The 25,748-nt window shown below is 44.8% G+C and overlaps 1 protein-coding gene across 1 annotated transcript in view; it reads right to left on the bottom strand.

Moving 5' to 3' along the window:
* The window catches only part of PPHLN1 (periphilin 1), a 91,628-nt gene extending 66,788 nt beyond the window's left edge, over positions 1-24,840 (bottom strand). The window contains exon 1 of the mRNA XM_068269488.1: positions 24,731-24,840. The gene's annotated coding sequence lies outside the window, so the exon portion shown is untranslated. The remainder of the gene's footprint in view (positions 1-24,730) is intronic.
* Positions 24,841-25,748: the final 908 nt, after the last annotated feature.

The raw sequence follows: 25,748 nt of genomic DNA, 5'->3' as shown, positions 1-25,748 counted from the left end.
CCAGCACAATGTCTTCAATAGCCCGCATGTCCCCACTGTGTGCCGGAATCCACCATACAGCTTCCCCCGATCAGGTAACACGCTGGGCCCTTACTTACCCAGGTCATTCCCAATCTGGGGAATAACAAAGGTAACATTTCTGTGACCAGTCCCTAAAAAGGGACAGGAAAGCACTAAGGGTTCATGCATGGGAGGGGTCTTTTTAAACATTTGGAAGGAGGATCTTCTCTCTGGTATCTCCGTTGTGGAGAATGAATGGAAATAGAACATTATCATATTTTCTATTTTAATTACAGTTTTAATTTATTAGGAGTCGTAATTGGTGCATTTCTTCCCTACTCTGACTCTAGATACCCAAAGATTACTCCAAATCCACAGCCCTGGCAAAAATAGATATTCCTTCGTAAGCACTTGGAAACCCCCTTTGCAAAATATCAATTGCTTAGGGCTCATTCACACTGTGCGAGTTGCAGTGAGTTTTGACTCACTGACCATGTGCATTTAACATCAGAACATGAAAATCTATTGACTTTCATTTTATCCTCATATACAAGAGTGAGTTGCTGTGTAGTGCATTTCAACTCATCCCGAGTTAAAACTCATGGAAATGCATGGAGATCCATGGAAATGCACAGCAACTCATAAACCCATTCATGAGTTTTAATTCATGCATTTCAACTCACTCACTAGTGTGAATGAGCCCTAAGCAGTTGTGATTAGCATGTGTGAACCAGACTTGTTATTAAGCAGCTGTTCAGCTATTTTCATGAGAGAAACAGGTGACTTACTAAAAAGGTAAGCAAGCAAACATTTAACTTACAGATTATATAGAAAAAAACTCAGATGAGAGACAAGCTGATTGTTCAGGAGTAGATTCTTCACCTTTATAATAAAGTGCATGGATAGTTGTCAGGTTTTTTTTTTTTTTGCACACTTCTCCCGCTGCCATACCGAAATAATGTAAACAGACCATATTTTAGAAAAGGAAAAATTAAGTAGAAAAATCTTGCATGATCTCACCACACATCTCAGCTAAAAGTAGGGGTGGCCAGAATTATACAATTCTGCACAACAAAGCCCTAGTGACTGCTAAATTATACTGAGGAGTAATCAAACGCAGGTGAGGAGGAAAAAATACACTGGCTAAATAAGAAGACAATCTAAAAATGTATTCTCATGGCTTGCTGCAAAAATAAGCTACAGAGAACAAGAATCATCCTCACCAAGCAGGAGGACAGAATTGTGTTTATCACTGCTCCATCTACTGACAATTATACATCAGTACTGAAAGACTTATCAGACAACAGTGATGAGAACAACACGAACTATTCAGACAAGAGGCAGCACAGGGTGAATCTATAACTGTAGTTCTGTGACCATGTCCAAAATGAGGCAAGAAAAATCACAAGACGACAGAGTGTTTATACAGCAGTCTGCATTAAAAATTCAGGACGTTAGAAATACTGCTCCTAATAACAATAAGGCTATCCAGATTGCAGCTAGGCATATGAAAAGAAATACTGGGTTATTATGTCTGGAGATACACTGCAGATGATCAGTTTTAAAGCAGCATGCCCCCTCCCCCCCTTTCCCAACAGACACTGATTTACCAACAGGTACAGACTAACCAGCAAGTTCATGGTGACCCAGAACTCATTGGAGTGTGTAAGGGACTACAATGGTCCTAAAAGCCCCCTTACTAAGATGTTAAGAAAAACAAAAAAAATTAAAAAAAAAATTAAAAAAATAAAAATAATAAAAAAAATTAATAAAAATTAATACCTCTCGGTTTACAAGCCCTACTCCATAGAGCCAAATTAATCCATGCCATGCACTGATGAGGATCAAACAATCCGAAACAGTCTGTATGCATGTTGGATTATTATGGCTCTGTACACATTAACAAGCTGACACATCATTGCATTCCAGCGGTTCTGGAGGTGTGTTTAGCTTCTAAGGGTACAATGGTTAATTTGCATATATTCAGCAGTGGTGCCTGGGAGACATCTCAAGCTCACTCCAACCTGAATTATCGCAAATTCTTTCTGTTTTAAGAAAGCAATTTTTTTTTTTTTTTTTTTTTTTTTTTTTTTTTGATTTACCAACAGACACTGCAGTTGTGTGCCTAGAGGCTACTGATACTAAGATAAGAGTGACTATGACCAGATCCCTTCAACTGCTTTCTGGCCTCCTAATTGATAATTTTTATAAATGAAGCATATAATGATTCTCTCCTGTTACTGCATATGTGATCGCTTTAGTATAGCACTGTTATCACTTATTTCAGCACAGTTTTTTCAGTGTTCAGCAGAATAAAGAGGGCACATCTGGGGATTGAAGGTGTTAGGTCTTTGTCTATAAGCTATTGTACATCCTTTCAAGTTACTCAATTGGTTTTAGGAAATCTGTTGATCAAACGCGAGGTCAGATATGTCAGAAAACTTCCATGCGAGCGGGCGGAGGGAGTGATTAGCAGAGATGTGTGGGATATTGATGGCCTCATAGCATTGCACTGAGCATCATAATTACAGCACCCAGAGCAATACCATTATCCGTAAAGGGAACCTAAACTGAGAGGGATATTGAGGTTTCCTTTTAAACAATACCAGTTGCTTGTCAGCCCTGCTGATCTCTTTAGCTACAGAAGTGGGTGAATTACACACCTGAAACAAGCATGCAGCTATTCCAGTATGACTTCAGTCAGAGCACCTGATCTGCATGCTTGTTCAGGGGTTGTGGCTGAAAGCAATAGAGACACAGGATCAGCAGGAGAGTCAGGCAACTGGTATTATTTTATAAGGAAAAATCCATATTCTTCTCAATTTAGGTTCCCTTTAAAAATATTAGATTGACTGGGGCTGCCTAGCATATGGTACTGTTAATACACAAGCAGGAAAGTTAAACTCAAGATTCTCTTTATACAAGTCTGTCTGTTCTGTGTTTTGGATTGGGCGGGGAACCCAAGCTTTGCTGCTGATCCAAAGCAGTACAGGTACAGTGACTTGCAAAAGTATTCAGCCCCCTTGAAGTTTTCCACATTTTGTCACATTACTGCCACAAACATGAATCAATTTTATTGGAATTCCATGTGATAGACCAATACAAAGTGGTGTACATGTGAGAAGTGGAACGGAAATCATACACGATTCCAAACATTTTTTACAAATAAATAACTACAAAGTGGTGTGTGCATAATTATTCAGCCCCCTTTGGTCTGAGTGCAGTCAGTTGCCCATAGACATTGCCTGATAAGTGCTAATGACTAAATAGAGTGCACCTGTGTGTAATCTAATGTCAGTACAAATACAGCTGCTCTGACGGCCTCAGAGGTTGTCTAAGAGAATATTGGGAGCAACACCACCATGAAGTCCAAAAAACACACCAGACAGGTCAGAAATAAAGTTATTGAGAAATATAAAAGCAGGCTTAGGCTACAAAAAGATTCCAAAAACCCTTAACATCCCACGGAGCACTGTTCAAGTGATCATTCAGAAATGGAAGGAGTATGGCACAACTGTAAACCTACCAAGACAAGGCTGTCCACCTAAACTCACAGACCGAACAAGGAGAGCGCTGATCAGAAATGCAGTCAAGAGGCCCATGGTGACTCTGGATGAGCTGCAGAGATCTACAGCTCAGGTGGGGGAATCTGTCCATAGGACAACTATTAGTCGTGCACTGTACAAAGTTGGCCTTTATGGAAGGGTGGCAAGAAGAAAGCCATTGTTAACAGAAAAGCATAAGAAGTCCTGTTTGCAGTTTGCCACAAGCCATGTGGGGACACAGCAAACATGTGGAAGAAGGTGCTCTGGTCAGATGAGACTAAAATTGAACTTTTTGGCCAAAATGCAAAACTATGTGTGGCGGAAAACTAACACTACACATCACTCACCATCACACACCATCCCCACTGTCAAATATGGTGGTGGCAGCAACATGCTCTGGGGGTGCTTCTCTTCAGCACGGACAGGGAAGCTGGTCAGAGTTGATGGGAAGATGGATGGAGCCAAATACAGGACAAGCATGGAAGAAAACCTCTTGGAGACTGCAAAAGACTTGAGACTGGGGCGGAGGTTCACCTTCCAGCAGGACAACGACCCTAAACATAAAGCCAGGGCAACAATGGAATGGTGTAAAACAAAACATATCCATGTTTTAGAATGGCCCAGTCAAAGTCCAGATCTAAATCCATTCGAGAATCTGTGGCAAGATTGAAAACTGCTGGTCACAAATGCTGTCCATCTAATCTGACTGAGCTTGAGCTGTTTTGAAAAGAAGAATGGGCAAGGATTTCAGTCTCTAGATGTGCAAAGCTGGTAGAGACATACCCTAAGACTGGCAACTGTAATTGCAGCAAAAGGTGGTTCTACAAAGTACTGACTCAGTGGCCTGAATAATTATGCACACCCTACTTTGCAGTTATTTGTAAAAAAAATGATTGGAATCATGTATGATTTTTGTTCCACTTCTCACGTGTACACCACTTTGTATTGGTCTTTCACGTGGAATTCCAATAAAATTAATTCATGTTTGTGGCAGTAATGTGACAAAATGTGGAAAACTTCAAGGGGCCCGAATACTTTTGCAAGCCACTGTATATGTGCACTTACCACCATAGGCGTCAAATGGGTCACACCTGGCTAAGGAGACAAATATAGAAAGAAGCAAATATGGGTAAAATAACGGTCTGACAACACGTGATCCCTTACTACCTGGAAAGATATCCAGTATTCTGGGGGTCTGCCGTCCCAGATGCACATCTGGGCGGAATCACAAACAGCCAATCAGATATCATCCATTCACATCATTGGAAAAAAACAAAAACAAAAACAAAAAAAAAATGTAAAAGGCTGCCATTCTCACAGTCATAAAGCCAGAGTTCCCAAACTTGGCACAGTTGCTCATTTGGGGACAGGGGTGAAACATTCAGGGAAAGTGGGCGTGCATTAAAAAAGTTAATCAAATTTCAGCAACTCATTATCAATGACATAATGACAATGACAAACTTGGCACAGTTGGTTACTGGGGGACTGGGATTAATATTCAGGAAAGTGGGTGGAGCCTGCAAAAGCCAATCCAAATTAAACTATTGATTTTCAAGTGGAATATTTAAACTTCTGCCATTTTTACACTTAATGGCAGAGGCCTCAAACCTGCTACAGTCGGTCATTTGGTGACTGGGATTCAAATTCAGAAAATGGGACAAAGCCACAAACAGCCAATCAAATTTGATTGATTTCAATGAGAACATTTAAACCAGAGCTGTGGAGTCGGTACAAAAATCCACCGACTCAGACTCCTCAGGTTAGGATTCCACAGACTCCGACTCCTCTAATTTGCATATTACAATTTTGTTGATTGAAAGTATGTTACATGAAATGCATCTCTTTACTGCCAACGCTTAGAAATTTTAAAAAACAACTGAAGTGGGAGGGATATGGAGGCTGCCATATTTATTCCCTTTTAAACAATACCAGTTACCTGGCTAGCCGGGTGATCTTCTGCCTCTAAGGCTGTATTCACAGTGGGACGTTGAGCTTTAATGCGACGTTAAAGTTGCAACGTGTCTGTGTTAAGAGGTAACTCACTGCAAGCAGTGAGTTCCCACAACGCAACATTTTTTTAATGTGACTAACGTCACACTGTGAACGGCCCCTAGGATTAGCATTGCAGTGCGGTAAGCTGTGTTATAAGACTTTATAATGTGCGACCATAACGTCCCACTGTGAATGCGACCTAATACTTTTAGTCATAGACTTAAACTAGTCCTTGTTAAGAGTACTTGTAGAAGATACAGTCAGGAACAAAGAACATTTATCAGGCCCTAGGGCCTAGGCAATGTAACTGTGGGCACATGTAAGAGTGATGTGCAGGTACTCTGCAGGAGAACGAGGGGATTCTACCTCTATTACACATTCTTCATGCTCAATCTGAACCAGGTTTATGGATGATAGACAACACCTCTGTGTTCAATGTGCACAGCATTCTCAGTGGATTCCCTGCAGCTCTGTGGGGAGTGCATATGTAGAGTATAGTACTACTGTGTAACAAAGTAAACCTGCGACAGATGAAATTAAAGTTTAATACATACATGGGGCTTCCTCCAGCACAAATAACTATTTTAGATTGTTTATTTCATTTTTGTGGACTAAGCAAAGCTATTACTTACTGTATACATAATTTATGATGACAATTATCTGAGAAATAAAACATTTTATCATATTTTCTATTTTAATTACAGTTTAAATTCATTAGGAGTAAGAGTCTGTGCATTTTTTCTTGACTCCGACTCCAGGTACCCAAAAATTGCTCCAACTCCACAGCCCTGATTTAAAGTGCTTCATTCTCACATTATTGATGCCAAAGACTCCAAAGCTGACAAATTTGGTCATTGACTGACTGGTGTGTCGAAGTTAGAAAAAGTGGCCAGAACCAACAACATCCAAATACATACCCGAGCAATGACAGGTCTTAACCTGCTGAGCGGTCTGGACGAGCTCAGCTCGTCCAACACCGCCAGAGGCTGCAGCTCAGGCCCTGCTGGGCCGATTTGCACCAAATAAAAAGCAGCACACGCAGCCGGCACTTTGCCAGCCGCGTGTGCTGCCTGATCGCCGCTGCAGCGCGGCGATCCGCCGCGTGCAGCGGCGAAAGAGGGTCCCCCCAGCCGCCCGAGCCCAGCGTAGCCGGAACAAACAGTTCCGGCCAGCGCTAAGGGCTGGATCGGAGGCGGCTGACGTCAAGACGTCGGCTGACGTCAATGACGTCACTCCGCTCGTCGCCATGGCGACGAGGGAAGCGAAACACGGAGGGCCGCTCATTGCGGCCTTCCGTGTTATCTCTTGCCGCCGGAGGCGATCGGAAGATCGCCTCCGGAGCGCCCTCTAGTGGGCTTTCATGCAGCCAACTTTCAGTTGGCTGCATGAAATAGTTTTTTTTTTATCTAAAAAAAACCCTCCCGCAGCCACCCTGGCGATTTAATCAGAACGCCAGGGTGGTTAAGGCTCATACACACATCAGACCAGGGCTGTGGAGTCGGTCCAAAAATCCACCGACTCCGACTCCTCAGTTTAGGATTCCACCGACTCCGACTCCTCTAATTTGCATATTACAATTTTGTTGATTAAAAGTATGTAACATGAAATTCGTCTCTTAACTGCCAACGCTTAGGAATTTTACAAGACAACTGAAGTGAGAAGGATATGTAGACTACTATATTTATTCCCTTTAGACTAAAACTAGTCCTTGGTAAGAGTACTTGTATAAGGTACAAACCGGAACAAAGAACATCTATCAGGCCCTAGGCAATGTAACTGAGGGTACATGTAAGAATGATGTGCAGGTACTCTGCAGGGGAATGAGGAGATTCTTCCTCTATTACACATTCTTCATGCACAATCTGAACAAGGTTTATGGGTGACAGACAACACCTCTGTGTTCAATGTGCACAACATTCTCAGTGGATTCCCTGCAGCTCTGTGTGGAGTGCATATGTAGAGTATAGTACTACTGTGTAACAAAGTAAACCTGAGACAGATGAAATTAAAGTTTTATACATACCTGGGGCTTCCTCCAGCCCCCTTAAGGATAATCAGTCCCTCGTTGTCCTCCTCCACCACCTGGATCTTCTGCTATGAGTCCAGGTACTTGAGTCAGTCGGGCGTAGTGCGCATGAACACACTCCGCCGCCAGAAGCGTACTACACCTGTGCAGCACTATTGCGCAGGTGCAGAATGTTCCTGGCTGTGGGAGTGGCATGCGGCCGGACAGCGCTGACTGGCTGAAGTACCAGGACTCATAGCAGAAGATCCGGGTGGTGGAGGACAGCGAGGGACTGATTAGCCTGAAGGGGGCTGGAGGAAGCCCCAGGTATGTATAAAACTTTTCATCCGTCTCAGGTACCCTTTAATTTGTAGTCACTAAACCAAATTTTAACAACATATCAAATTATTTGATTTCATCAGCAAAGGGAGTGCATACATTTGCATAAATCAGCATCAGTGCAGAATTATTTCCATCTCATTGACCATCTCTATTAGTGACACAGCTACACATCAGGCTTTATTCTTACAGCATAGATGTTATTTCGTATATATAAGAGATTCCGGTGTACACATTATATATACAGTCACAATCACATATGTATATCTGACCTTAAAAATACGGGGACTGCTTTATTGAAGCAGCACAAGTAACTAATTTTAATTGGTTTATTTCATTTTTGTGGACTAAGCACAGCTATTACTGTATATATACTGTATATACACATTATTTTTTAATGACTATTATCTGAGAAATAGAACATTATCATATTTTCTATTTTAATTACAGTTACAAATTCATTAGGAGTCAGAGTCGGAGTCGGTGCATTTTTTCCCGACTCCGACTCCAGGCACCCAAAATTGCCCGACTCCACAGCCCTGCATCAGACCATAGTCTTTGGAAAAAGAAAGATCACAGACCAATTTTACCCCCTTCCATGTAGTATGAGAGCCATACCTACACAGTCTATTCTATGGAGCTGAACTCCCCATCAGACAGAAATCTTTGCAAGATGCTGCACACACAGATGCTGTAGACATTCAAAAGATCAGTATCTGCAAAAGATCCGTTCCTGCAAAAGATCCGTTCCTGCAAAAGATCCGTTCCTGCAAAATGCATGCAGATCCTCATACACACCTTGTTTAACAGACATTCATCTGCAGATCAGATCCACCAGGATGGATTTTCAGATCTGCAGATGATTGTCTGTTAAACAAGGTGTGTATGATGATTTGCAGATCTCATAGACTATGAATGCAATTTGCAGGAACGGATCTTTGGCAGGAACAGATCTTTTGCAGATACTGATCTTTTGTGTCTGTACAGCATCTGTGTGTGCAGCATCTTGTAAAGATTTTTTTCTGATGGGGAGTTCAGCTCCATAGAATAGACTGTGTAGAGTATGGCTCTTATACTACATTGAAGGGGGTAAAATTGGTCTGTGGTCTTTCATTTTCCAAAGACTATAGTCTGATGTGTGTATGAGCCTTTAGTCTTTTATAAATAAGGACAGAATCTCCATGCCAAGTCCAATATTCATAACTTAGAGAAAGCTCTAGTCTTAAGCTGGCCACTAACGGTCCAATTTCTAGCGAAAAATCGTTCGAGCGATCACTACACCATCAACTAACCAATCATTGCTTCCTATCACGACCACCAAGAAAATCCAAATTTTCGTTCGACGAAAATTCATTCGGGCGACATTTTTTTCACTCATTCATAATCGATTGTGTCCACCAATGGAGATTATTTACAACCAATCCGATCAGAATTTCTGATCGCTCTAACGATTTTTCGCTACAAATTGGACAGTTAGTGGCCAGCTTTAGGCCCAGTGCACACCCAAACCGCTAGCAGATCTGCAAAACGCTAGCTGTTTTGGGAGCAGATTTCAGACCGATTCTAGGCATGTTTAGAGCGGATTTCTAAACATGCCTATCGGTTTTGGCTGCGTTTTTTGTGTAGCAGATTACACAAATGGTTACAGTAAAAGTTGTACTGAACAGCTTCTGTAACAAAAACGCCTGGCAAACCGCTCTGAAGTAGTGTTTTTCAGAGCAGTTTGCGTTTTTCCTATCCTTTACATTGAGGCATCAACGCTTCTGCAAACCGCAAACGTGCAGCAGGAGGCACGTTTGCGGTTTGCTACAATCCTCAAACCGCCGGTGTGCACCATCTCATTGAGATACATTAACCGAGCGGTTTGACAGGTGGATGCGGCTGGCGGATCGCATCAAAAACCGCTTGGTGTGCACTGGGCCTAAGGCCCAGTTCACATTAGCGTTGGGCAGAACGGAAGCGGAATGTACTGTATGCTGTACAAACGGTCTAGTATGCGATATGGATCCAATGTTAACCAATGGATCCATTCACATCCATCCGCTTGTACGGATCCATTGTCCATTCAACGGACCAAAAAAATGCTGCAGGACCTATTTTTCTGGACCGGTCTTGCCGAGCGGAACGGAAATGGAAGGTTTTGCAGCTGCATAGGAACAAATAGAAAACTGACAGTTTACAGCACACTGGCTGTAAAAACTGACAGTTTTTACCTGATCCTGATGGCCAGATCCATATGTCCGGCTCCGCAAAAAAACGCCAATGTGAACCTAACAGTTGTAGAAATACAGCAGAAAAAAACAATTCCACCCAAAAAAACTATATGAAAAGATACTCAACAACATAAAAGGTTTTAGACGGTTAGTGGAGTATTTATTTATTTTTTTAAATGAAGCAGCTGTAATATGAGAAGGACGACATAGTACGTAGTATCCTTGCCAAACTGCTCAAGGGCACCAGATTCCATTGAACAATCTGCTTGATGAGATAAACAAGGGACAAATTCAACTCATCTCATTGAATAGCTGTTACAGTATTTTCAGAGATTATTAATATAGACTCTACAAGTTTAATGAAGCCTCATGACCTTTGTCTGGACAAGATCAGTGTTTGTTTTTCTATTCCTCCTTTCCGCCTAAAATAAGTTGGATGTGAAAAGTATTCATGAGAACACTCAGTAGGAGAATTTCACACTGGGGAAAGAAGGGGACCAATGAAGAGTCCTAGCAGGACATTCAAATGTGCTTTTATTGGGGCTCCCTTTTAGATCATTATAGCAGCAGGATGGATGGTCACTGGCAGGGCTGTGGAGTCGGAGTCGGGGCAATTTTAGGTGCCTGGAGTCGGGAAAAAATGCACTGACTCCGACTCCTAATGAATTTAAACTGTAATTAAAATAGAAAAAATATGATAAAATGTTCTATTTCTCAGATAATAGTCATCATAAATAATTTATACACACAGTAATAGCTGTGCTTAGTCCACAAAAATGAAATAAACCAATCAAAATCAGTTACTTGTGCTGCTTCAATAAAGCAGTCCCCGTATTTTGAAAGTCAGATATACACATCTGATTGTGACGGTATATATGATATGTACACAGGAATCTCTTATATATGTTACGGCCAGAACCCGAAGTGTGGCCACTTCTAGTTCTGGCCGGCCAATATGCGAAGTGGCCGCAGCGCTGCGGCCAATGTGAGAAATGGAATGTTTACAGCCGTCTCGCCCGGCCAAATTGATGACAAACTTGCTTAATTTAATGAAATGTAGCCGGCGGCAATGTCATAGAATAGATGAAGCCGCCGGCTTTCGCGCACTGCCTCTCCCCGATCCCCCCTCCCTCCTCTCGCCGCCTCCCATTACAATACGTAGCAGCCGGGCGGGGACATGCAGCCGGAGAGTCGTTCGTCGCAGCAGGGGCAGCAGAGCGGGGGAGGCTGCAGACATCGCTTCTGCCAGCACCCGCTCTGCATTCCCCTGCCGCGACGAACGACTCTCCGGCTGCATGTCCCCGCCCGGCTGCTATGTATTGTAATGGGAGGCGGGGAGAGGAGGGAGGGTGGATCGGGGAGAGGCAGTGCGCGAAAGCCGGCGGCTTCATCTATGACATTGCCGCCGGCTACATTTCATTAAAATTAAGCAAGTTTGTCATCAATTTGGCCGCGGCGAGACGGCGTCAACAAAACATTTCTCACATTGGCCGCAGCACTGCGGCCACTTCGCGCATTGGCCGGCCAGAACCCGAAGTGGCCGGCCAGAACTAGAAGTGGCCACACTTCGGGTTCTGGCCGTAACATATATACGAAATAACATCTATGCTGTAAGTATAAAGCCTTTGGTTTGGTGACTACGAATTAAATGGTACCTGAGAAGGATGAAAAGAAAAGTTTTATACATACCTGGGGCTTCCTCCAGCCCCCTTCAGGCTAATCAGTCCCTCGCTGTCCACCTCCACCACCTGGATCTTCTGCTATGAGTCCTGGTAATTCAGCCAGCCAGCGCTGTCCGGCCGTATGCCACTTCCACATCCAGGAGCGTTCTGCACCTGCGCAACAGTGCTGTGCAGGTGTAGTACGCTCCCGGCGGCGGAATGTGTGCATGCGCACTACGCCAAACTGGCTCAAGTACCTGGACTCATAGCAGAAGATCCAGGTGGCGGAGGACAGCGAGGGACTGATTAGCCTGAAGGGAGCTGGAGGAAGCCCCAGGTATGTATAAAACTTTAATTTCATCTGTCTCAGGTTTACTTTGTTACACAGTAGTACTATACTCTACATATGCACTCTCCACAGAGCTGCAGGGAATCCACGGAGAATGTTGTGCACATTGAACACAGAGGTGTTGTCTATCACCCATAAACCTGGTTCAGATTGTGCATGAAGAATGTAAATTAGAGGAAGAATCCCCTCATTCCCCTGCAGAGTACCTGCACATCACTCTTACATGTACCCACAGTCACATTGCCTAGGGCCTGATAGATGTTCTTTGTTCCGGTCTGTACCTTTTACACGTACTTTTACCAAGGACTAGTTTTAGTCTATGACTAAAGGGAATAAATATGGCAGTCTAAATATCCTTCTCACTTCAGTTGTCTTTTAAAATTCCTAAGCATTGGCAGTTAAGAGACGAATTACATGTTACATACTTTCAAATCAACAAGATTGCAATATGAAAATTAGAGGAGTCGGAGGAATCCTAAACTGAGGAGTCGGAGGATTTTTGTACCGACTCCACAGCCCTGGCCACTGGAGGTCTTTATTAAAGACAATCAAGAGGCTCTGTGACTCTTACAGACCAATCTCCCTTCTACCCACCGACATCAAAATTCTAGCTAAAGTCCTGGCAATGCGTCTAAATGAAGTCATTCTAACCCTAATTCATTCGGACCAGACAGCATTTATGCCTGGGAAAAACACGGCAATAAATATCAGGAGGCTATTTACTAATATTCAGGCCCCTCATTTAAACTGTGGATCCCGTGCTATTGCATCACTGGACATGGCCAAGGCATTTGATACGGTTGAATGGCCCTTCTTATACGCAGTCCTTTCCAGGTTCGGTATAGGAGAAAACTTTCAAAGATGGGTACGCATATTATACTCGCAGCCTACGGCCAGGGTTAGTACCAACTCATGGATTTCTCCCTCCTTTCCTTTGGGTAGGGGCACGAGACAGGGATGCCCACGATCTCCATTGCTATATGCCTTAGTTGCAGAACCCCTGGCCTCCCATATTCGTAGCTCACCTGAAATTATAGGATTTAAAACTAAATCATCTGAAGATAAAATCAGTCTCTATGCAGACGACACGATCTATCTTGCAGATTCTGGCCCATCCCTATCTCGTGCCCTTGAAATTATAGAAGAATCCGGCTTCTATTCTGGACTGCAAGTAAACCGATCCAAGTCAGTTCTTCTCCCTTTAGACCCCCTGCCCACTACATCAGTTGATAATCCCCCTCCGCTAGAAATTGTCAATGCCTTCAAATATCTTGGGAGTCCTGATACAGGTCGATCCCTCTCAATACTTAATACAGGAAGTATATCCCCTACTCTCTTTAGCACACTCACGGTGCAATGCTTGGGCAAAGCTACCCCTAACGATAATCGGCAGGAATAGTCTAATTAAAATGATACTCCTCCCCAAAATTTTATACATCATTCACCATTCCCCGATATATATTCCATGCGCCTTTTTTATTAAACTGAAGTCAGCACTTCTAAGCTTTCTCTGGGGTATGGCCCCGTTCACATCACAAACGCGGATGGCCATGCGTGCAGAACGCGTGCGGACCGCAACGCGTACGAACGCACGCCATCCGCGTTTGTGTGCGTTGCGTGGCTGATCCCATCACTGAAAAGTGAATGGGACAGCCATGCGTTTTTACAAAAAATGCATGCAGCATGCATTCCCGGACCGCACAGGTCCGGAACGCATGCAGTGTGAACATCAGACATTGCACTCTATGCAATGTCTGATGTCGTGCGTGTCGGCCACCTGCACGCGTTTCCAAAACGCGGCTGGAAACGCGTGCAGTGTGAACGGGGCCTAAAGGCAGGGCTAAGCTAAAACACTCACTTCTACAAAACCCGACCAACTTAGGTGGCATTGCTTTCCCCATGTTCCAGAAATATTATTTGGCGACACAACTACAGCACATCTCAGCCTGGTTCCTGGTCCCTCCCTCCACAAACGTTGAGTCCCTGGGTTATCCATCTGATCCTACAATTGAAAGCCCAGCTTTAGATACTCTCAATTGATTTATTCCTAGCGAGAAAAAACACAATACTATTCTGTTACAGGCCGCACAAGTATGGAAATGTGTTAATAAAATATATAGTGACAAAGGCACTGGTTATCATATCCCCCTCTGGAATAACCCTCACCTGCTAGAATTTAGATCAGTTCCTGATCCCTCCTTTTGGATAAACAGGGGAGTGATTTTCCTTGGGCATATTGCCTCAAAAGGACAGATCCTTCCTTTCTCCGCTATTGCAGCTGCCTATTCCATCCCCCTAAATCAAGAATTCAGATATTGGCAAATTGACACGCCTTCCAGAAACAATTCCGCACAACCCCAGTTCAGATATACAACTCCCCTATTATAGAGATGATTAAAAATGGGCCCATCAGACACATGGTTGGTGAAATATATAAGACACTCCTAGAATACGGCGCAGAGGATCTTACTACACCCTCACGGAATAAATGGGAAGCTTGTGGTTTAGACATTCAAGACGATGACTGGGACGAGGCACTCTCTGTTCCTAAAAGGGTCTCTCCTTGTATCCGTGAACGCACTTCGCAAATTTATACACTACATCAAACCTACTTGATTCCCAAGCAAATAACTAAATACAACCCACAACAATCTGGCCTATGTCCCAAATGCCAAGCCACCTCACCTACTTTTTTCCACTTGATATGGGAATGCCCATCCATTCTGCCCTTCTGGGCTCAAATTACTAAGTTTCTACATGATAAGATGGTCTGCCCCTTTAATTCTGACCCTATTCTCTGTCTCCTTGGTGTAATACAAGATGAGGCCCTTGATAACTCGCTAAAAACCTTTTTATCTGAAGTCCTCTTCATGGCTAGACAGGAAGTGGCACTCAGATGGTTATCCCCAATAGCACCCTCTTTCGAAAACTGGGTCAAAAGAGTAAACAACGCCATTCCATACAAAAAGCTTGTGTATTTGCACAGAGGTTCAAGCAAGAAATTTCACCTGGTTTGGGATAGGTGGAAGAATCGGTAATGCATGTGCTCTCAATACTAAGGCTTGTAATCAGGGACACGGGTTAAATCTCTGTTTACTCTAAAATACTTGTTGACTTTTATTTGCAGATCCTGGCTTGTTATCCCTTATAAAGATTATATCTCCCACTGCTCTCTTACATACAATTGCAATTTCTTCAAGTATTATTCACCCTATACCTGTAATACAGCCATGCATGTATCTTTAAGATCTATGTACATATACATATGCCTTGTAAAATGCTAAATTCTGTTCAATAAACTTTGTTTAAAAAAAAAAAAAAACAAGACAATCAAGAGGAAATCTTCAAGGATTATTAAGATTTATTTTTATTTACATTCATCTATTTGCATAAATGAGTAAGGGGAACAATTGTACCCTTATACATGTGTGTGTGTGTGTTAACTTAACCCCCTCCCGACTGCCTAACACCGATAGGCGTTGGAAAGGTGGCAGCCCCAGGACCGCCAAACGCCGAAAGGCATCAAGAGCGGTGGGTGGGGATCGCACGCGCATCCCCGCTTGAGTGACGGAACGGAGCCCCGTCAACAGTCTACCAGCGGCGATCACCGCTAGCAAACTGAAAAACGTCAGTTTCTTTTGTTTGTACAGCACAGCGATTTAATGCAGCACTGTACTGGGGACAGCCTTGTGACCAGGCTGTCCCCTGAAGCGGCTCCGATCGCGATCCCCTCTCATAGCCTGATGCCTAAAGGTGGCCACACACCATGCATTTTTTTAAATATCTGTTCAATTTAACAATTGCAATCAATTTTTCTGACTGATTGTAACATTTCAAAAATATGACCAATGTACCACACACCTATGTTCAATGTGTCCCCAATTATGATAAAAATTATTGGAAACTGCGAAAAATACTAGGGTGTGTATATTAATAAATTGACAAGCTAACACACACCATATAATCTTTAGAAAAATTGAAGAAAAATTTCCAGCATTCCGGATTGATAAAAAAAAAGGGAAATCCGATCAGATTTTTCAGTCGAAAGGAAAAAAAAAAAAGCTTTCGATTTTTTGGGGAGATACGATCATATTTATCGAATTGCTGTAAAATCGGATCATTTTATTGTATCGTGTGTGGCCACCTTAACCTCTTTAGCGTTCTGGACGGAGGGTGCCGCTCAGGCCCTGCTGGGCGGATTTTAATATTTTTTTTTTTAAAACACGCAGCAAGCACTTTGCTCGCTGCGTGTTGTAGACGATCGCCGCTGCTGCGCCTCTAGCCGCCGCGCAACGAGCGTCTCCCCCCCCCCCCAGACTGGCCAATCAGTGCCAGGCAGCGCTGAGGGGTGGATCGGGACTCCTTATGACGTCACGACGTCATTCCGGCCATCGCTATGGTGACGGGGGAAGCCCTGACGGAGATCCCGTTCAGAACGGGATCTCCTGAAGGCCATCATCACCGGCGGCAATTGGAAAGGGTGGGTGGGATTCCGCTGGGAGGGGGGTATCAAGTAGCTAGCGCTAGGCTAGCTACATGATTAAAAAAATAATAAGTTTAAAAAACCATGTGCAGCCGTGCGGCTGCGCATTATCAGAACGCCAGGGAGGTTAAGGGAGGATCGCCCTGATTAGCTGTCGGGGGTTGGAGAAATAAATACATTTTAAAAAAAAGTTATTTTTAATAAAACATTTTTTTTTTACAAATAAATTAATAAAAGAACAGAGCCCACCAACAGAAATCTATGTTGGTGGTCAGAAAAGGGGTGGGGGAAATCCATTAGTGTGCAACATCGTATGACTCTTCAGAACACAGTTAAAGGGATACTGTAGGGGGGGGGGTCGGGGGAAAATGAGCTGAACTTACCTGGGGCTTCTAATGGTCCCCCGCAGACATCCTGTTTTGGCGCAGCCACTCACCGATGCTCCGGCCCCGCCTCCAGGTCACTTCTGGAATTTCTGACTTTAAAGTCAGAAAACCACTGTGCCTGCACGCCCGTGTCCTCGCTCCCGCTGATGTCACCAGGAGTGTACTGCGCAGACACAGACCATACTGGGCCTGCGCTGTGCGCTCTTGATGACATCAGCGGGATCGAGGACACGGCAACGCAGGCGCAGTGGTTTTCAGACTTTAAAGTCTGAAATTCCAGAAGTGTACCGGGGGCGGGGCCGGAGCATCGGTGAGTGGTTGCGCCAACACAGGATGTCTGCGGGGGACCGTTAGAAGCCCCGGGTAAGTTCATCTCATTTTCCCCTGACCCTCCTACAGTATCCCTTTAAAGCTGCAGAGCACCTAATTGTAAAAGACAGCCTGGTCGCTGGGAGAGGGGGGGGAGCTGTGGTCCTGAACTGGTTAAAGTAAACCTGAGCAGTCACAAAAAGAAGATTTGATAATCACCCACAGCTTCCTCCAGCAGCATAAACACGTAAGAGTCCCTCGCCATTCCGCCGCAGTCTTCCATTCAGCCGTGATCAGCTCCGGTAACTGGCTCAGTCGGGTCCAGTCCGGGTCTGCCGTGTATGCACCACTTTAAAGGCCCATTCACACTTTTAAGTCGCAAAACGGTAGCACTTAGCGCTACCGGTTTGCACGGGTTATTTTACCATGATTAGTGCAGTAAAATCACTGTACACTCGCTATTTAGTGCTAGCATCGCTGTTATAAGCACTGTATCGAGGAAATACTGCAGGTAACACATTTTGTGATTGCCGTAAATTGCGAAACACCCGTGATCAGCGGCAATGAGATAATTTTCATAGGGTTACAGCTCGGCGATTAGCAGGATTCACCCGCTAATGCCCTAATGTAAATGGGCCCCAAGTCACCCCCAGGAACCAACCTTATGCATCCTATCTCATTCTGTGAACCCTTTTTCCTATTTTTCCTAGGCATCGGTGCTTTGCGAGCAATTTAACAATAGCAATAACATTTCTATAGCGCTTTTTTCCCATAGAACTCAAAGCGCTTAGGCTATTTCAGATTCAGAAATTGGTAGTAGTCTCTGTTGCTATACCAATCCCCCCTAAGTTCCTCCTTCGCTCTGCTATGCCCCCATAAATCACCCAGCCGTGCTGTCGACACGCAGCGTGTCGCAGCCGGCTGTTCACCTCTGTAAGTGTCAGTCTCTGCCGCTCTCCCGCCTCCTCCATAGCTCCGGTCCCCGCCCGCATCCCTTCCCTCCCCGCTGATTGGCGGGAAGGGACACGGGTGGGGACCGGAGCTATGGAGGAGGCGGGGGAGGGGTGAGACTGACGAGAGGGTAAACAGCCGGCTGCGACATGCTGTGTGTCGACAGCACAGCTGGGTGATTTATGGGGGCATAGCAGAGCGCAGGAGGAGCTTAGGAGGGGATGGGTATAGCAACAGAGGCTGGGCAGTATAGGCAGACCCAGCCTCTGTGTGCTGATAACATTCTTAGAACCCACCTCGGGTTCTCTTTAATGTGCCCATAAGCTGAGGGAAATATGGAAGCTGCTATATTTATTTCCTTTTAAACAATATTTATTTCCATTTAAAGAGACACTGAAGCGAGAATAATTCTCGCTTCAGAGCTCATAGTTAGCAGGGGCCCCTGCTAAAACGCAGCTATCCCGCGACTAAACGGGGGTCCCTTCACCCCCAACCCTCCCCCCCCCCCCGCGCAAAATCAACGACCAAATTGGCCGTAGATTTTGCTGCTCCTAGAGGCAGGGCTAACGGCTGCAGCCCTGCCTCCAGTCGCGTCTATCAGCGGCGCATCGCCGCCTCTCCCCCGCCCCTCTCAGTGAAGGAAGACTGAGAGGGGCGGGGGAGAGGCGGAGATACGCGCTGACAGACGCACGTGGGGCATGGCTGCGGCAGTTAGCCCTGCCTCAAACCCGGAAGAGATCCCCCGCTGCTCGGAGGGGATTTCGGGGGGTCAGGGACCCTCGTTTAGCCGCGGGATAGCGGCGATTTAGCAGGGGCACACATGCCCCTGCTAACTATGAGCTCTGAAGCGAGATTTATTCTCTCTTCAGAGTCTCTAAACAATACCAGCCGCTTGGCAATCTCTTTACCAACAGCAGCATTCTCTGAATCACACATCTGAAACAAGCATGTGGCTAATCCAGTCAAACACCTAATATGCATTCATGTTTAGGGTCTCTGGTTAAAAGCATTGGGGCCACAGGATAAGCAGGATAGCTAGCCAATTTGCATTGTTTAATTTGTGATGTGTCCAGGTTTCCCCATGGCTCAAATGGGTGATATTACAGGTTAACCTTCCTGGCGGTAAGCCCGAGCTGAGCTCGGGGTAAGCCGCCGGAAGGCACTGCTCAGGCCCCGCTGGGCCGATTTGCATAATTTTTTTTTTGCTGCACGCAGCTAGCACTTTGCTAGCTGCGTGCAGTGCCCGATCGCCGCCGCTACCCGCCGATTCGCCGCTATCCGTCGCGCCGCAGCCGCCCCCCCCCCCCCCCAGACCCCGTGCGCTGCCTGGCCAATCAGTGCCAGGCAGCTCTATGGGGTGGATCGGAATCCCCTTTGACGTCACGACGTCGATGACGTCGGTGACGTCATCCCGCCCCGTCGCCATGGCGACGGGGGAAGCCCTCCGGGAGATCCCGTTCTTTGAACGGGATCTCCGGATCTCCGATCGCCGGCGGCGATCGGAGGGGCTGGGGGGATGCCGCTGAGCAGCGGCTATTATGTAGCGAGACTTTGTCTCGCTACATGAAAAAAAAAAAAAAAAAAAATTAAAAAAAAAAAAGATTTGCTGCCCCCTGGCGATTTTTTTGCAAACCGCCAGGAGGGTTAAAGCGGCATTGTCACCATAAAAATCAAATTTCAACAGCAACTGGTCTGAGTGTATTAAAGGGATACTGTAGGGGGGGGGTCGGGGGGAAAATGAGCTGAACTTACCCGGGGCTTCTAATGGTCCCCCGCAGACATCCTGTGTTGGCGCAGCCACTCCCCAATGCTCCGGCCCCGCCTCCGGTTCACTTCTGGAATTTCTGACTTTAAAGTCAGAAAACCACTGCGCCTGCGTTGCCGTGTCCTCGCTCCCGCTGATGTCACCAGGAGTGTACTGCGCAGACACAGACCATACTGGGCCTGCGCTGTGCGCTCTTGATGACATCAGCGGGATCCTGGACACGGCAACACAGGCGCAGTGGTTTTCTGACTTTAACCACTTCACAACTGAGGGGTTTTCCCCTTAAAAACCAGAGCATTTTTCACTCCTCCCAGGCAGTCTTCATTCATTTATTTATTAGGCAATATGATTGGTTATTGGGGACTGGGGTCCCCAAAACCAATCATTGGACTGTGGAGCTGGTGTGCACGTGCGCGCGCGCGGCGCGGGGGGCGCGCGATCGCGCGCTGCACCTTTGTTTACAACTGTTGTTATGAATGAAGACTGCCTCAAGCAGAGGCAGTCTCCATTCATTTATTTGTCATGTGGTATAATTGGTTATTGGGGACTGCGGTCCCCAATAACCAATCATTGGACTGCAGGGGCTGTGCGGGTGGGTGTGTGATCGCGCGCACACGGACACAATAACAATGTGCCGGCGGTTTGTTATGAAGACTGCTTCTCTTTGAAGCAGCCTTCATACATCAATCGGGGACTCTAATTGGATTTAGGAACACTTGTTCCTAATGTCCAATTAGTCAACTGCTGTGCGGGCTGGCTAGAGTGTGCAAGCGTGTTGCCCCGCCCACTCCCGGCATGTAAACAGAAACATACGCCTTTCTCCGTCCCTGGGGGTGAAGCAGTGCGCAGAGGGACGGAGAAATTTAGCACTGCGGAGGTAAAGTGGTTAAAGTCAGAAATTCCAGAAGTGAACCGGAGGCGGGGCTGGAGCATCGGTGAGCGGCTGCGCCAACACAGGATGTCTGCGGGGGACCATTAGAAGCCCCGGGTAAGTTCAGCTCATTTTCCCCCGACCCCCTACAGTATCCCTTTAAGTGATAAAGATGCTAATCCTGCATTCAAAACTTTTTCTGCTGTTATGGTTAGGAGTTATCACATACTTTAGGAGCACTGGCCCTAGTGCCAAAAAGTTGAATGCTGGGAATTCTTTTTATCTATAATATATTCCTCCTCTTCCATTTATTTCCCTGCCTAGCTGATCACGTGTGTTTACAAGCAAGGCTGAGGTGACTCAGTGATTGGATGTGTAAAAAAAAAAAAAAAAAAAAAAAAAAAAAAAAAAAAAAAAAAAAAAAGGACTCTGGGAGGAGGGCAGCTAATGAATACACAATGAGCAAGAGAAAGGAGGGAGGAAAACAAGAGTCAGGGAGGATATGATGTCAGCATTAGCTTGGCAAAATGGCCACTGCCTAGAATAGGATTTTCTGCTTTTCCTTTATAAAAATTCACAGGAATCATTACGTGGATAGCACAATACATCTGTTATGTAAGTAGAAGTAGTATTTATCTACTTATGTGTTTTTTATTTCTAGGGTAGCATGGGTGTCGCTTGTTCTTTAACGGAGTGCTGACCGGGAAGCTGTTACAGGGTCATCGCCATTTTTAGATTGGAGAATTCCATAGATCACAGTGGACAAACAGGATACGCAGGAGGCAAGTATGACATGTGCATGTTTATATAATTTTTCTGTTCAGGTTTGCTTGAAGCAGGGTACACACAGTACAATTTTCCGTCAGATCAATGGATTAGTTAGATAATTTCTGAAAGGTTTGATAAATTTTGAGTACTTAACGCAAAATCGATTGGAAACAATTTGAACATCTACACACAATGCAATTTCTCATCAGATCACTGGTCGATCTGATGGAAAATTGTACCGTGTGTATGAGGCTTTAAAGTGGACCTGAACTCTGGCACAAGGCAGAAGGAAACCAGGGAAATGCACCCTGTATGTATTTAGAGAGTTTTGCCTGTGAAATTCCCCCTCATCTGTGTCTAATCACAAGTTGTAATTTGATATCTCTCCTGTGTCACATGACTGCCATGGCAGAGATGACAGATAAGCTTATTTGACAGCACAGCAGAAGTAAAAACAGTGTAGATTTATTGAAGGATTTGTATTAGCTGTAACAAGGAGATGTTTTTTCTTTAAAGGTTATTGTGCTGTTGTGTATCTTAGAGCAGAGAGGACGTTCTGAGTTCAGTTCCACTTTAAGTATAAATGATTTTGTTACAATACAACCCAAGATTTTTAGGCCCAAAAATGGACTGGTTTCAAATATTGTTTTTCTACCAGGTCAATTCTAAGGCCTCGTTTAAATTATCACACGCAGATGGCTGCCCGATCAGAGCGCAACGCGTATGATCGCACGCCATCCGCGTTTGCATGTGTTGCGTGGGCTGATCCCTTTGTAGTGAATGGGTCAGCCGCGCATTTTGATAAAAAATGCGTGCAGCATGCGTTCGCGCACTGCACTGGTACGGAACGCATGCAGTGTGAACATCAGACAGTGCAGTCTATGCACTTCTGATGTTAGTGGGTGTCTGCCTCCCGCACGCGTTGCCGAAATACAAACGGCAACACGTGTATTGTGAACGAGGCCCAATAATGTATAGGGGGTGGGAGGCTAGGAAGTTACTGCATGGTTACTCAGATGTGGCTGAATGAAGTAGCTGCCTCCCCAGGCATGCCATGCCTACTAAGCACTCAGACAGTTCAAAGGAGCAGCTGACAGGTGCTGATTTCACCACCTTCAGCTTCTGGTGTGAAAATGTCCTGAATCTCTCTACAGCATAGAAGGGGGTTTTCTCTCTCAGCACATGACTTCCTCTTGTGGGTAATGACTGGATAGGGGGAGAAGTTCGGAATTTTCACAGACTACTATTCAGTCAAATCAAGCAGCATATGACATTCACACAAGACATTAGCATTGAAAACCCAACAAGCCAGGTAATACAAAAAAAATGTATTATACAAAAGAGGTTTATGTGAGTAGTGCAAAACTTTGTGTATTGGAATTTATCATATATTCCATACAATTAGAGGCTTTAGGAGTGGGGCCCACTAAAAAAAAATAAAAAAATGCAACGGCTAGTTCTTTTTGTGGCAATTGTAGCATGTCTTTGTGGTTCTAGGTACTAAAATTACACCAAAATTGCATTGTACAGCGAACGGGCTTCAGGAGTCGACAGGGATTCCAAAACAAAGCTGAAACAGCTGCCATGGGTCCCAGCTGGCAATCAGCAAAGCGCTGTAAGGCCTGGTGCACACCAGAGGAGTTTTTCTGAGCATTTTGAGTTTTTGAAACCTCCTGCTAATGTTATCCTATGTGTCTATGCACACTGGAGCGATGAGGTTTTGTAAAAAAAAAAAAAACAAACAAACAAAAAAAAAAACACCATAGCATTACATTGGGAAGAGCTTTTAAAACTACAGTGTGCATTTACATGCGCTGCTGCGTTATAACGTGGCTGCCTAGCACACGACAAATGCATTTTGTCAATGAAATGGAACCTGTGATGTATGCGATTTAGTGCGCTGTGACACGCACTTCCATGCATTACAACGCATGCATGAAATCGCGTTCATACATGCGTTGCCTAGTGTGAATGAGCCCTTAGGTTCTTTTCACACAGCATCAATTGCATAACAGAATAATTCTGCATGTCAACTCACTGCCCATACAAGTCTATGAGGATTTTTACACTGCTGCTTTTTACCAGATCACATTATTCTCGCTACATGCAGGCTTTGAATTCTATACAGAGTCTCCATTGTAGTTCACACACAAAGTTTGTACACACTTCAGACTGTCATCATCCAAAACAAAAATTTGTTACTGTTTAGGGTGATGACTCAATGTGTGTATAGATGTCACCAGATTGGTCATATTGTAATATTCTGCTGCAGGCAGGGATGTGGAGTCGGTACAGTAATCATCCGACTCCTCAGTTTATGAAACCGACGACTCCAGGTACCCAAAATTGCTCTGGTCCAATTTATATCAAAAAATCGTTTGAGAGATCAGAAATTCTGATAGGAAGAAAAATCATTCACTGCACCATCAACGAACAAATCTTTCCTCCCTATCAATCACAACCAACAAGGAAATCCAAATTTTGGTTTGACAAAAATCCTATCAACTATTTTTATAACCATTTGCAATCAATTGTGCCCATCAAGTGAGATTATTTACGACCAATCCGATCAGTTAGTGGCCACCTCACATCAATTCAGAGCTGTAGAATTGGAACAAAAATCATCCGATTTCTCAGTGTATTGAAACCACCGACTCCAGGTACCCAAAATTTTACTCCGACTTTTGGACTCTGACTGCACAGCCCTGGCTTCAGATTGCTCCTGCACCTCCTCCATCCTCCTGTCTCTGTAAAGCAGCAGTGTTTCGGAATACAGATGATTTTTCTAACACACTAAATAAATAAATAAATGGCTTGGGATGCTGGGAACGACCCATGAGACTGATTATATACTTTAGAGCAATGATAGCTTTATGGATTCTTGAAATCCATACATAACAAGCGATCCTCCTAGTGTATGGATGATCATGTAAACAAATGTGTGTGGAGCATAGGATGGTGTGATCTGGATGAGTCTTAGGAGTTGGCGGTAAACAGTCTGATCTCCCCCGTGTCCCACAGATATTGCACAAGATTCACAGTAAGGTTATGTAGGAGAAAAACAACACAGCTACAGATAGACTGGCAACTTACAGGAGAATTTCAGTCCATTCAAAGCCACTTGGGAAGGGCCAACGCGCTCCGCAGCATGCAACCCCTCGGCGTGCAGAGAAATACCTCCTATTTTCCGTACAGTGCCGAAACTCCTCCTCCTCCTGTTCTGTCCCCTCCCCAGTTCCCCCACCATGCCAGCATTGTACTGACCCTTCCCTCTCCGCGGAGCATGCTCTTTGACTGCTGCAGGAAGACTGGCACTGCTGGCCAGTATAATATGTATTCACTTTGATGAGTTCTGTTATCTGAAACTGAGGGGGGTGATGGGTGTGTAATCAGCAAAGCAGAAAAGACAAATGACCCCACCTGTTACAAACCATCCTACAGTGACATAGTGCACAGCTCTCTGGATGTGACAAGAGACACACAACAGTTGGACACACAACGCCCATATTCTGCCCTGCGTAGGTTCATATTTATGCTCTTCCACACTAACAGCTCGTTCCTGGCCAGGGGCGGACTGACAACTCATGGGGCCCCCGGGCAATAGGAGATTTTGGGGCCCGTACCAGTGTCCTTTACATTTTTAATGTTATTTTTTTACAGAGTAAGATCTAATAATTTACTGACAACAGATATTTCATACTGATAAAAAAAAACTTCTGCGCCGTGCGTTGCGCCGAAAAATGGGTGTAGTCACGCAACAGAATTTGGGCGTGGTCATGGGTGGGGCAAAATATACATGACCTTAGCAGTGGTGTAAAAGGTCTGCCGGGGAAGTTTGAGCTCTGCCTTAGTGTTTTACCCCCAAAAGCATGCAATCTGATAGCATTTCACCAAAAATCCATGCCATTTGGCACAGGTTTCTCCAAAATACAGATAATATGGCAATCGTTCCCCCAAAATAGACGTAATCTGGCAGCAGCAGTTTCCCTAACATACGCATAATTTGGTTTGGCAGCGGTTGCCCAAAATATGCATAATCTGGCAGCGGATCACCCAAAATACATGTAATCTTGCAGCAGTGGTTCCCCCAAAATACACATAATCTGGAAGC

The sequence above is a fragment of the Hyperolius riggenbachi genome, chromosome 2, assembly GCF_040937935.1.
Source record: "Hyperolius riggenbachi isolate aHypRig1 chromosome 2, aHypRig1.pri, whole genome shotgun sequence".
In the NCBI taxonomy this organism is placed as follows: Eukaryota; Metazoa; Chordata; class Amphibia; order Anura; family Hyperoliidae; genus Hyperolius; species Hyperolius riggenbachi.
This window is presented reverse-complemented; position numbering and strand designations above follow the sequence as displayed.